Consider the following 14629-nt stretch of genomic DNA (forward strand, 5'->3'; position numbering starts at 1 on the left):
GCTTACTTAGCTGTACAACACACTTCACTAGATGTAGGACCATATTTCGTCCTTCTAGTAAACCACATAAAACATATTTATCTAAGGCCATCGATAAGTTTTACTACTCTCTATTCTTCAGTTTTCCTGTCTGAGGTTAAGTCAGTTTTCCCATCGCATTGATTTATAGTACTCACAAGGTGCTATTATAACACATATAGATTCACACATACAGTAACATATCGTGGTCCTTTTTCTGGCAGAAAAATCATTTGCACTCGGAGATCAAGAAGCAGGAAGCCGCTGTCTAGTTCAATGTAGTATAGGATGTCTACCACACATAGACGCTAATACTTTATGCAGACATTGCAGTTATAACCAAGCAGCTGACACATATTGATGTACAGGGATACTTCAGCAAAAGTACAATGGTTCCATCTGAAAACATATGTGATGGAGGCAAATAGATTTCTCCACGCTGCAATATCAAAGTCAATACTGAACTTGATGAAAGAGTGCAGGAACGAAAATGAACCACTCAATAGATCCCATCACTCAGGTTTCTCCTGCTGGGACTGAGGAGATGACAGGGTTTTCTGTTTTAATATAAAAAAAGATAAATCATTGTATAATAATAAAAAGAAAGTTGTCCAGCTTTTTAATTTCCTTTGTTTTAATTTCTCATCATCTTTAACATCACTGCTCTCAATTTGGTTGCATATACAAACTAAATACACAGACTTTGTGATGCTCACAGCACACACAAAAATCTCAAATCCTCCAGTACTTATCAGCTGCTGTATGCCATGCAGGAAGTGGTGTATTCTTTCCAGTCTGGAGAGAGTTTTCTATAGGGATTTCTGCTGCTCTGGACAATTCTTGACATGGACACAGGTGGCAGCAGAGAGTTTTAGACTGGAAAGAATACACCACTTCTTGCAGGACTTGAAGTAAAGTAAATTACACATCTCTGTCACTTTCTGGCACCAGTTGATTTGAAAAAAAAAAAAAAAAAAAAAAAAAGGGAATTAACCATTAAAGTCAATGTTTGTTTCCAATGTGGTGTGGTACAGATCAGTAATAGTACACCTCATTCTGTACCGCTGAGGAATTTCTGATTAGAACATATGAATGTTTTACCTATCAGTCTACATGCTGGAGCTTCTGTGGGAGCTCTGTAGTGCACATATAGCTTATGAGTTTTCTGAATTTATGAGCTCTGTAACCTGTCGGCCTTCTCCTGTCCTGAGTCTTCAGAAACAGTTGCCTCTATATTTTTGTTGTTTCTGTGGGAAAAAAAACGACCTAATTTTATTCTCTTTGTCAAATACCAAATACAATAAATACACAATAGAAACAATGTTTAACCCCTTAAGGACAGAGCCTGAAATGGCCTTAATGACAGAGACAAATTTTATGAATATGACCAGTGTCACTTTAGTCATTAATACCTTCGGGATGCTTTTACCTATCCGGCTGATTCTGAGATTGTTTTCTCGTGACATATTGTACTTTACATTTCTGGTAAATTGGAGTCGATACTCATAACAAATCTTTATGAAAAAAAACCAAATAATGTGAAAAAATTTTAAAAAATGCATTTTTCCAACTTTGAAACTTTTTTGCGTATACAGAAAGTGGTTATACCACATAAATTATATATTAAATAGCATTAGCAACATGTCTACTTTATGTTGGCAGCATTTATTAAACTATCTTTCATTTTTTTTTAGACAATAGAAAGCTTAAAACATTAGCAGCAAATTTCCAAATTTTCAGTAAAATTTCAAAATCAGATATTTTTAGGGACCTGTTCAGGTTTAAAGTGTATTTGAGGGGCCTGTATGTTAGAAAGCCCCACAAAGCACCACATTTCAGAAACTGCACCCCCCAAACTCTGCAAAAGCACATCCAGAAAGTGTTTTAACCCTTTAGGGGAGTCACAGAAATAAAAGCGAAGTGTGTAAGGAATTTGAAAATTTTAATTTTCTGTGCAGAGATTTTATTGTAATCCAATATTTTTCATAATTATAAACCTATTACCAGAGAAATGCACCCCAATAATTATTGCCCCGTTTCTGCAGTTTATAGAAATATCCCATATGTGACCCTATTGCGCTATTTGACGCAACCACAAGCCTCAGATATAAGGGAGCGCCTAGTGAATTTCAACGCCTCCGTTATATTTGGTCATTTTTGACTGTACCACTTCAGGTTGGCAGAGGCTCTGGGGTGTCAAAACCTAAAAAACACCCCTAAAGGGACACCATTTAGAAAACTACACCCCTCAAGGAATGTAACAAGGGGTGCGGTGAGCATCTGGACCCCACAGGTGCTTCACAGATTTTCCGAACAATGTGGCGTGAAAAAAGAAAAATTTATTTTTTACACTAAAACGTTGTTCTAGCCTTCAATTTTTCATTTTCTTAAAGGGATAAGAGGCAAAAAAAGACAAAAAATGTGTAGCGCAGTTTCTCCCGAGTACAGAAATACCCCACATGTGGCGATAGAGTGCCAAGGGGGCGCAGGACGAGCCTCCAAAGGGAAGGAGCGCCAATTGGCTTTTGGAAGCTGAATTTCACTGAAAAGGATTTCAAGGGCCATGTCGCATTTACAGAGCCCTGGTGCTGCCAAGACACTGGAAACCCCCCACAAGTGATTCCATTCTGGAAACTACACCCCTCAAGGAATCTAACAAGGGGTGCAGTGAGCATATGGACCCCACTGGTGACGGGCACAAATGTGGAACAATATGACGTGAAAGGGAAAAATTTCATTTTTTCACTTTCATGGCACAAATGTGCCCGTCATCAAGGGGTTCATATCCTCACTGCACCCCTTGTTAGATTCCTTGAGGGGTGCAGTTTCCAGAATGGGGTCACTTGTGGGGGGTTTCCACTGTCCTGGCAGCACGAGGGCTCTGTAAATGCGACATGGCGTTCATCATCCATTCTAGCCAAATCCAACCTCCAAAATCCAAATGGCGCTCCTTCCCTTCGGAGGCTTGCCCTGCGCCCACATGACGCTTTATGTCTACATGTGGGGTATTTACGGACTCGGGGGAAATTGCTCTACATATATTGTGTGTTTTTTTCTCTTTTAACCCCTTGTGAAAATGATAAATTCAAGGCTAAACCAACATTATAGTGTAAAAAATGTAATATTTCATTTTCACGCCACATTGTTCCACATTTGTGCCCGTCACCAGTGGGGTCCATATGCTCACTACACCCCTTGTTACATTCCTTGAGGGGTGTAGTTTCCATAATGGGGTCACTTGTGGGGGGTTTCAACTGTCTTGGCAACACAGAGGCCTTTTGAATGCAACATGGCCCCTCAAAATCCATTCCATCCAAATCCAGCCTTCAAAAACGAAATGGCGCTCCTTCCCTTCGGAGGCTTGCCCTGCGCCCACATGGCGCTTTATGTCCACATGTGGGGTATTTACGGACTCGGGGGAAATTGCGCTACACATTTTGTTTTTTTTCTCCTCTTTTAACCCCTTGTGAAAATGATATATTCAAGGCTAAACCAACATTATAGTGTAAAAAATGTAATATTTCATTTTCACGCCACATTGTTCCACATTTGTGTCCGTCACCAGTGGGGTCCATATGCTCACTACACCCCTTGTTACATTCCTTGAGGGGTGCAGTTTCCATAATGGGGTCACTTGTGGGGGGTTTCAACTGTCTTGGCAACACAGGGGCCTTTTGAATGCAACATGGCCCCTCGAAATCCATTCCATCCAAATCCAGCCTTCAAAAACCAAATGGCGCTTCTTCCCTTCGGAGGCTTACCCTGCACCCGCATGGCGCTTTATGTCCACATGTGGGGTATTTCCGTACTCAGGGGAAATTGCTCTACACATTAAATGTTTTTTTTTATCTTTTAACCCCTTGTGAAAATGAAAAAACATGACAAGATTAATAATTTAGAGTAAAAATTTTACAAAAATTACACTAAATGTTGGTCTAGCCTTGATTTTTTTCCATTTCCACAAGGGGTTAAAAAAGAAAATGAACACAAAACGTGTAGGGTAGTGTCCCCTGAGTACGAAAATACCCCACATGTGGGCATAATGTGCCATATGGGCACAGGGCAAGTCACCAAAGGGACAGAGCGCCATTTAGAGGCTGGAATGGAGGATGGAGGCCATGTCGCAATTACAAAGCTCCTGTGCTGCCAGGACAGTAGAAACCCCCGACAAGTGACCCTATTCTGGAAACTACACCCCATAAGGAATCTAACAAGGGGTGCAGTGAGCATATGGACCCCACTGGTGACGGGCACTTACGTAGAACATGTGCCGAGAAAATAAAAAATACAATTTTTTTCATTTTCACGTCCCAAATGTGGCCGTCACCAGGGGGCCATATCCCCGCTGCCCTCCTTCTTAGATTCCTTATGGGGTGTAGTTTCCAGAATGGGGTCACTTGTGGGGGGTTTCTACTGTCCTGGCCGCACAGAGGCTTTGTAATTGCATCATGGCATCCTCTAATGGGAATGGCGGCCATACCTATTTAGCTGGGGAAAAGGGACAATTCTAATTTATTTGGGGGTATTAGGCCAATTATTAGTTTATAAGGTTGGAAATGACAGGTGTCCATCAAATTCAACCTGTGTTGATCCAGAGGAAGGCAAAAACCCCTCGTGAGGCAGACGACAGTAGCCTCATCACAGGGGAAAAATTCCTTCCTGACTCCATAATGGCGATCAGAATAATCCCCGGACCAACGTGACCCCTGAAATAGGAATAAGGGACAGAATTTAGATAATGTAGAACCCCAGTGACGTGTGGTACGCCTTGAAGCGATCCAGTATGCAGAGGCCGGGGTGATCAGGACAGGTGTCACACTGGAAAATGGTGTCCTTCCTGATCCCCCTGTTACCCCACACTCTGCACTTCTTCTGGGGTCTCCCTTTCTCCAATGTGGGGGACGTCACCTGGAAAATGTTGTCCTGGTGCGATACGGGGTCCTTCATATCCAGAAGCGCTGGGTCCGCTCCATGGCTGCTAAATATTAGGGCTTTATTACTACTTCTGATATGTTCGGATCGTGCCGCAAGCTACAGTAGCTCAGGTAGCGAGGGACCAGAAGAGGGGGTGCTGGTATAAAAGTTATCCCCGTACAGGTGGTGACCTTTATCCAGCAGTGGGAAGATCAGTTCCCGGACGATCTCCCCACTAACTCCAAGGATGGGGGGGAAGGGGGCATCTGGGGGCTGGATTCGGGTGTCCCTTCCTACATACACTCTAAGGGTACGTGCACACTGCGGAATCGCGACAGATAACCCTTCGTGCATTCCACAGCTGGCACCCACCGGCGGACTGATGCAGGCGCACGTCTCCGTCCGTGTCATATACTCCATTCTATGCACGGGCGGATTCCGCTCTCCGTCCAACGTGTTCATTCTTTGGATAGACGACGGATTCCGCCCGTGCATAGAATGGAGTCTATGACACGGGTGGAGACATGCGCCCGCATCAGTCCGCCGGTGGGTGCCAGCTGCGGAATGCACAAAGGGTTATCCTTCGCCATTCCGCAGTTTGCACGTACCCGAAATCTGTAAGTGTACCCTGAGGTACTGTCACAGAGTGTGTAGAATTTCACACCATGCCGTCATCTCTTATTGGGACGGTACTGGCGGAAAAGACGTGTCTGGGGGGCAGCGTACGCTACGCTACTCCCAGACACGTCACTGGATGATGAGGATGAATGGAGGAAAGAAGGATCCCCCCATTCATCCTCACTGGCTGTTTTGGTGTCGGAGGCAATAATAACGTATCCCTTCTGACGCCGAAAAAACCTTGGTGGCCATCTTTATACGGGGACTAGTATATGGGGTATGTAGTGGTGTAGTGTCAAACTTTATTCAATGTAGTGTGGTGTAATGTAGTGTTTTTTACGTGTTTTTTTACAGTAAGTATAAAAAAAAAACCTACGCCAACAAAGGAGTTGCTGATAAATGCCGCAATGTGCGGCACTTATAAGCAGACCGTGGCAGTAGAATATAGAAAAAAAACACCCTACGCCAAAAAGGAGGAGTTGCTGATTAGCAGCGCACTTTCGTGCGATGCTGATCAACACTCAGCGGCGATAGGGTGCGGAAAATAGAAAAAAAAAAAATTGGGAAAAAAAAATATTTTTTTTTTATATTCTGAATATCCCTGTAGCTGCTGATAAGTGTATTACACATATCAGCCGCTAGGGGGCAGCAGAGCGCAAAATCCGGAAAATGACGAGGCTGGAGCCGAAAATAGCCGAAAGAAGACGACGAGGACCGCCGGAAAGACCCGAAGACCGAACGGAATGACGGAGGACGCCGCGAACCCGGAAGACGCCGATCAGGAGCCCGGGACAGGTGAGTAATGTACAAATACCTGCTCTGGACCCCTCGGCTACCTAGCTGAGGGGTCCAGGGCAGGTATTTACTATTTTGTGGGACTCTGATCGCCGTGCCACCGGCCCGATCGCCGTGAACGGCCGGCCGGCCGTTCACGGCGATCGGGCCGGTGGCACGGCGATCAACATTACTTTTTACAGTAATGGCGGTCGGTGCCGTCCTCGGCCATGACCCCATGACCCGATGACCCGGAAAGGTTCCGATCGCCGCTATTGGCTGATCTGAATTGATCAGCCTATAGCAGCGATCGTAAGCACGGGGGGTGTTAACCACCCCCCGTGCCGAGAAGCTATGATGGCCTGCTATGATTTATAGCAGGCCATCTTCCCCGACCGCTGTGTGTGAACACGCAGCGATCGGGGAAACATCGGGCGTAAATTTACGCCCTGATGCGCTAAGTACCATGGCGCCAGGGCGTAAGTTTACGCCCGATGTCGTTAAGGGGTTAATAAACAAATTATTTTTATTGGGGAGGGGGGCCTTGTTTTACCTTTTTTTAGGAAACACATTGTTAATATTAGCATTATTTTTGAATACATATGACCTTTTTAACCCTGGTTACTAGCGTCACAGCCACGTTGCTCCCCAGCTGCGGCGCTCGGCTGAATTGTATAGTTTCCTTGCTGACTGGCAGAGAGCACTGCCAGTCAGCCCTGAAAGTGTTGTAGGGGGCTGTAGTCTCTGCCCCAATCAGGGCAAGGGGCTGGGACTCCAGTTCCTATAAAATACAACACCCATCATCCCTGGTTGCCTGCTATAAAGCCTACATTTGGAGAGCCTATGCTAGCGTTTATTCTGACTGACTTAAAGTATACTTATTAAAGTATAGTATTGCCCCCCAAAGTTATACAAAATTACAGGAAATGCACATAAAGTGCTTTTTTTCCTGCACTTTCTACTGCATCAAGGCTTCACTTCCTGGATAACATGGTGATGTCATGACCCAACTCCCAGAGCTGTGCGGGCTGTGGCTGCTGGAGAGGTTGATGGCAGGGGGATGCTCAGTGTCCCTCCAGTGCCCTGTGTCCCTCAGCTCTGGGATTCGGGTCGTGACATCACCATTTTATTCAGGAAGTGACATCACCATTTTATACAGGAAGTGAAGCCTTGATACAGTAGAAAGTGAATGGAAAAAAAAGCAGTTTATGTGCATTTATGTTCATTTAATAAGTGTATATTGGTATTTTGTATAACTTTTGGGGGGGCAATACAATACTTTAATAAAAATTTTCGTCTGACTTCTCCTTTAACTCTGTGTTACCTGGACCTTGGCTTTGTATCTTTGACCCTACCTCTGCCTTCTGACCACTTGTTGCTGACCCTGTTTACTGACCTTGCCTCTACTGTGTTTTGTCTGTCCTGTCCTTGTCTTGTGTTTTGCACCTAGCCAGAGTAGCTGCAGTTTTCAGGTTGGGGGCCGGCCTGTTAAGGAGTCAAGGTTCCACAAAAGGAAGGGAAAGTTGGCGGATGCAGCGTCAGGGTCTCCTTGTCTATGTGTCTCCAACCATGTATCACAGCTATCTTTTCTGTATTTTGGTTGGGGGATTAACAAAATACTACCACTCCCATACATTTTTTTTTTCAATTTTTTTTTTTTTTAACCTTTAGGCTATGTTCACACAAAGCATGAACAATGGCCGTTGTACTGAGTGTCAAACAATGTCCGTTGTTGCACTGAAAACTGCATTGATTTCCATTAAATAATTGAAACAACGGCCGTTGTACAATACAGTGTGAACAATGAAAAATGTTTGCGGACTTTGTTTTAATTGCTAACAACGGCCGTTCTTGTCATTAAAAAAAAAATGTTGTGTAAACATAGCCTTACCATGTGTAATAAATAATGATAAACTTTTATTGTTTGGCTTGGCAATACCAGATACTGTATGCTCAGTCTGCATTTTTTATTGTTTTGTATAAAAATAAAAAAAAAATCAAGGGAAATGTACTGTATGCATTTAAAAAAATAATAATAATTCTGGGGGTATTAAACAGCCCTCCTCTAATCCCTTACATGCCATGGTTATTATTTGGGCAAGGCATGTCAGGGGCTAAACTGCTAGGTTGAGGATTCTCTGACACTGGCACTTAGGGGGCCTTTACACAGAGAGATTTATCTGACAGATTTTTGAAGCCAAAGCAAGGAACAGACTATAAACAGGGAACAGGTCATAAAGCAAAGACTATGAAAGTTCAGTCTCGGCACTCACCATAAACACTTCATAATTATTATTATTTTTGAAACTTTATATCCATCACAAGTACAACAAGACGTTTTGGCGTTAGCCTTTCTGAGCTGTCAGCTGAGAAAGGCTAACGCCAAAACATCATCCTGTTGTATTTTTGATGGATATGAATTTTCTAAAATAAAATTATGAAGCATTTATGGTGAGTGCTGAGATTGAACTTTTACTGTATTGCTGGGATTTTTTCCCACTGCACCACCCACAGACACAGAAGTGCCGTCTAAAGACTCTCTCTATAAAGGAAAGACTGAGATTTCTCCTCTTTTCAAATCCATTCCTGGCTTTGGCTTCAAAAATCTGTCAGATAAATCTCCATGTATAAAGGCACTCTAAGGTTATGTTCAGTAAAGAATGGATGCTGATTGCAATGGAATCAGCTGTAATCAGCGTACCCTGCAGCCACACTATGGGTGCGTTACAGAAGCGTGCTCTGGATAGTCTAGGTCTCGCTCCTGGCCACGTCATGTCACAGATACCCGACAGGGTCCCTAGCTACCTAGGAATGGGCTGTGTCACCAGCAGGAGAATTACAACTTTGAGCAGCTGTGGTGCAATGTATTGTGCGACTGGGAGGTCTCCTTGCCATTCAAATTAGCTCTAATTGTGTGTTTGCTTCTAGGATCAGGGATCCAGTCCAATCATGTATTGGACCGGACACCTGACCTCCTATATAATGTTTCTGGTTATCAGACTAATTTACTAGAGTGCCAGCATCTCCTTATCTTTTCCTATATTGTTACCTGGCATTACCTGACTTTGGCTCTATTACCTGACTACTTTTTGGGATTCTGTTTTTGTACATTGCTACTCATTTGCTTTGACCCTGACCTGTTGACTACCCCTTATACATAAGTTTGTCTTTGTTTCCGCCTTACTGCAAATAGGGACCATCTCAATGGTTGTCCGCAGTCGCCCAGGACTGTTGAAGCAAGTAGGAAGGGTCAGCTGGTGGGATCAGATTATGATTTACTGTCTGTGTCTTTCCGCGCCCCTTCTCAGGCTTCCCCACCTATGGTCGTGTCAGAACTGTTGTCATCTTTTGGATAGTATTGAGTATACTATTGTCAGAAAAAAAAGTGTAACACAGTATACAACGGCATATACTGAGCCACAACCACTATACTGTCACGCTAGGACACTGGTTAGACTGTATATAATACTAATATCTACACAGTAGGTTTTTATTGTGTGTACAGCGGGGGGAGTATAAACGGTAAGTGCTTGCACCTGTGGGTTGCTGTTGCACTTTCTGAATTTTTGTCTGTACTTTAGCCACAGGCAGTGTGCAACCAGCAGTGTAAACAGAGGCATAGAGGTGCCCTCATTTTTTTCCTGTTAAATTTTGACTACTTGTGGATTATTGACTATTACTAGCTATATATAGCGGTGCCTTGGTTTAAGAGTAACACAGTTTTTCAAAATTGTCACTTGGTTTGAGAGCATTGCTTTGGTTTAAGAGCTCCCTGTACTGGGTGGGAGGGGTACGGGGGAGGGACATGGTCTGCATAGGTGGTCTACAGCCCTGTACTCTGACCCAAGAAGTCTCCCTCACCTTTCAAATCATAGCAGATCCACTTCAGGCTGGGGCTTACATCAGGGGACAGGACTGTGGAGGTAATCTCTTCATAGCTGTAACCCCTCTCTCCCCGGACAGAGAGTGCTGCATGTATGTGCCCACATCTGCCCTGCTCATTCCTTCATGCTCCCTGCAGTCTCTGTCAGTCCTGATTGGTCCATGCTGAACACACCCCTTCCCCACTGCAGTCATGTGACCACACAGACCTCTGACAGCAGCCCTGCTTCTCTATTCTAGAATGTTAAACTACACTACTGTATTATGGGGATCTGCAGCTCCATCCTGTATATACAAACTGCTGCTGTATTATCAGGTTTATGCACTTACTATACATTATACACCACATGCTGATTGCTATACTGTACAGTAACTTATAATATCACAGATTCTGCTGTTTCTAAATGTTTGTTTCATCTGTTTTACATGTTATTCAGAATAATATATCAATATTTTTGGGGCGTGGAACCAATCATCTGCATTTCAGTGATTTTTTTATGGGAAGTTTTGCTTTGGTTTAAGAGCGGATTTGGATTACAAGCATGGTCCCGGAAAGAATTATGCTCCTAATCCAAGGCACCACTGTACCTATATACAATACTGGTATATTGTATGGAATTAGCTTTTTTCAGTCATACTACTAGTCCTCAAAAGGACTGTTAGGCGTTTGGTGAACCTAATCACCTGTCTGACTAACCACACTGAGCCTACACTACTTCTCTCCCTGCCCAAGCACCTCTCCCTGACAACTATCACAAAGCATCTGAATGCAGCATCTGTATATATATATATATATATATATATATATATATATATATATATATTAATATACACCCAGGTCACCTGATGCAACCGGCTAATCACTGCTCTGCCGGCAGCCAACATAGATGCTATGTAGCCAGATCTTCCAGTGCCTAGTTCGCATGTTTATTGGTTGATTAAAGCCGCCAAACACGTGGGAAGGAGACTACCAACTTTACTCAAGCACACACAGTATACGGTCGAATTTTGACTACCCCGATATTTGAGCATATAATGAGCTCGGACTAGCATGTTCACTCATCTCTAAAAGTGTGCCCAGAAAATGCCAGACCATAACACTTCTACCACCGCCAACTTGTCTTCTTCCAGCAAGGGCTGCAGGGGGTTTATTCCACTTTAGCATGTCAGCCTGCCCTCACACATATTTACCTCTCACATCAATGGGACGTGGTGCTTTGCAGTTTCTACGTCGGTTATTCACAGTGGTCCTCTGTATCCACTCACAATACACTTTCACCACAGCCGCACAGGAAGAGATCACACTGCACAGTGCTCAAAATACTGCCATACTTAGCCAGGACTGGATGGTTCAGTGGATTTGTGGTTGGCTGAAGGATAGATACCAGCAGGGCCGGCTTTAGGGTAAATGGCACCCTGTGCGAAACCTCTTTTTGCCCCCCCCCCCCCTTAAGGTAACATAAAGCTCCTTCAGCCTCCCATGCCTCCAGACAACACCCACCACCCGACACCCCCCCATACACACAACTACCCCCCAGCCATTCACACAACTACCATCCCCAGCCCCCCCAAACAACTAACACCCCAGCCCCCACCCAACTACAGCTCCCCAAACAACTACCACCCCCAGCCCTCCCCCACAACCATCACCCCTGCCAGGGGTCTAACTAGAAATGTCTGGGCCACATAGCAAACTTTTTAACGGGGCCCTCCTCTCGGCTACTAGGGAAGAAATGGATGCATGGTTTCGGCCACATGCATTGTCTGAATCTTTTTTTCTACATGGTTTTTAACTGCTTAAAATATAAACAAGGTTGCATATTAAATTCTGCATACCAGCCCTAAACAATACCACCATACTGTGGCTGGATAACACCAACGTAGCAGACCTGAACTATACCACCATACTATGACTGGATAACACCGCCATACCAGACCTGATACCAACATACTATGACTGGATAACTGCACCATACCGGACCTGATACCAACATACTGTGACTGGATAACTGCACCATACCGGACCTGATACCGCCATACTGTGACTGGATAACTGCACCATACCGGACCTGATACCAACATACTGTGACTGGATAACTGCACTATACCGGACCTGATACCAACATACTGTGACTGGATAACTGCACCATACCGGACCTGATACCGCCATACTGTGACTGGATAACTGCACCATACCGGACCTGAACAATACCACCATACCAAGACTGAATAAGCACTGCCATACCAGACCTGCTTGCCTACCTACCAGTTTGCTACTGCATATATATATATATATATATATATCTATATATATATATATATATATATATATATATATATATATATATATCCATTCTGGCACTGCAAGGTAAAATGGGACAATTCTAATTATTCTAACACTGTATGAGGGGTGACTATTATGCATAAGGAGGAGTTTGTTTAGTCCTACAGGAGCTGCAGAGGACAGCTTTCTATATAGACTGTGTGGGACTACAACTCCCAGTGTGATCTGTCTGTGTGTTTGAGGGGGGGGGGCACTGACAGCAGACAGACCACATTGGGAGTTGTAGTCCTATAATGTCAAAGCTCCTGTAGAAATAAAAAAAAAACACACACTTATGCTTCTTTGTAAGCTAGCAGCCAGCATATCCCCCTCCCCCACACTATCAGTGCTAGTGTGTACTTACAGGAGGAAGGAGCTGTCACTGTCTCTCTGCAGGTCCCGGCAGGAGAGGGCTGGGGGTCAGAGGTCATCCTACCTGGCAGGATGCTCCTCTGTACAGGCAGCTGACAGGCCAGACAGCAGAGCGGCCTCTAGCTGCAGCAGGAGCAGAGGAGGCTCCAGGCAGTGACAGAGGGAAAGGGGGCAGCCATGCTTTACCTCCCCCTTTCTCTCTCTCGCTGCTCACTCTACTGCCGCCCCCTGCTGGTGGGTGTTCCCCGGCATTTCTACAAACATCCGTTCTCCCCTGGCTAGCTAGTGTCAGGACAAACGTCCTGCACAGCTAACCAGGGGACATCACACAGTCCCCCCTTGATGAGAGTTCTCTTACCTGAGCACCGGAGCATGACTGCACCCAGCCCGCACGTCCCCTTACTGATAGGCTGGACGTGCGGTCCGGGTGACGTCATGCTCCAGCGCCGCACAGGGGAGGAGAGAAGCTGAGTGCTCCGGGAGGAGGGGGGCTAGGGCGCTCCGGCAGAGGGCTGCTCTGCATATCTAACTACAAATAGAAGTTAGATGTGCTGGGTGTCTGCCGGAGGGTGGGGGAGGGGGCTCTCTGGCAGAAACACAGCACATCTAACTTCTATTTGTAGATAGATATGCAGAGCAGCCCTGTGCTGGAGCGCCCCCTAGCTGGCTGGGAGTGAGGCGCCCTTTGCAAGCGCACAGGTCGCACACCACAAAGGCCGGCCCTGGATACCAGAGGGTTGTTGGTAATGGTGTATATTCTGAGCAGAGACTGGTTACAATTGGTGGCCACAAGGGTTTTTTTATATAAGAGTTTTATCTCTGCTTTAGCTTGTACCTCTGTGATCTGTCTGTGAATCTCTTTGGCTTTGTTCTTTGACTTCCCTGTCTGACCTATTGACTTCCCGACTGCCCCCGATCTTGTACTTTTGCTGACCCGGATTGTCCACTAAGAATTATTGTGTTTGTCTGTGCTTCGTGTACCACCTATATCAGTGCAGGGACCGTCCTTGTGGTTATCCGCAGCCGCCTAGGGCTGTCTGTGGCGAGTAGGCAGGGCCATTGGGCGGGAACAGAGCAGGGTTCACTGTCTGTGTCCTTGTCTTTCCCACTGGTTGTCACTGACTGAAGCCAATAATTATTCCTGCATGTGATTGTGACTAATGTGAGTGGCCTGTGCAGACTCATCCTTGTAGGGATCACATCACTGGGAGTCACTGGTATTCTGCCTCCCATCATTGCTGAGTGATGGAACAACAACTCCCAGCAGCCACTTACTTGGCACAATAACCTGATGTGACATGTGTTAGCTCTGGTTATCACAGCAGTGACCCTTCTCTATGGAGTCTGTGCGGGCACAGCTGGGGAGGGGACACCCAGGCACTGTGTCCAGGCCATTGTCCCTGCTCCACACACAGGTGACACGTCCTGCACAGTACCGCGGCCTCCCAGCTGCACAGCCGGAGCCCCTCCAGGTGTTTCATCTGACGTCACGTGCTCACCTGGCCGGGCGTGTCTGAGGCGGCGCAGGTGGATAGGTTCAGCCCTCGGGATTGGTTACACTAAGCCCCGCCCCCTTCCCCTCCGCGCCGGGCTGTACGCGAACACAAACAAAGCGGAGGCGACAGACTAGTAAGTGGGCGTCGCCTCGCTGTACAGTGACAGCACGTGGGCGTGTCACATGACGGATAGGCTAGAAAAGTGAGGAAGCCCTTTGAAAGCGCGGCACTT

The 14629-nt window shown here is 45.5% G+C and overlaps 1 long non-coding RNA gene across 2 annotated transcripts; it reads right to left on the bottom strand.

Moving 5' to 3' along the window:
* Positions 1-262: 262 nt before the first annotated feature.
* Positions 263-14473, bottom strand: LOC138768116 (uncharacterized). Of its 2 annotated transcripts, none has more exons than XR_011358937.1 (3): positions 14401-14473; positions 1120-1265; positions 263-575 (listed from the first exon to the last, which is right to left on the bottom strand). It is a non-coding gene; the product is annotated as an uncharacterized lncRNA (long non-coding RNA). The 2 variants fall into 2 exon arrangements; XR_011358936.1 differs by lacking the exon at positions 14401-14473 and adding an exon at positions 14177-14316.
* Between the last annotated feature and the right edge of the window lie 156 nt (positions 14474-14629).

This window comes from Dendropsophus ebraccatus, chromosome 11 (genome assembly GCF_027789765.1).
Source record: "Dendropsophus ebraccatus isolate aDenEbr1 chromosome 11, aDenEbr1.pat, whole genome shotgun sequence".
NCBI lineage: Eukaryota > Metazoa > Chordata > Amphibia > Anura > Hylidae > Dendropsophus > Dendropsophus ebraccatus.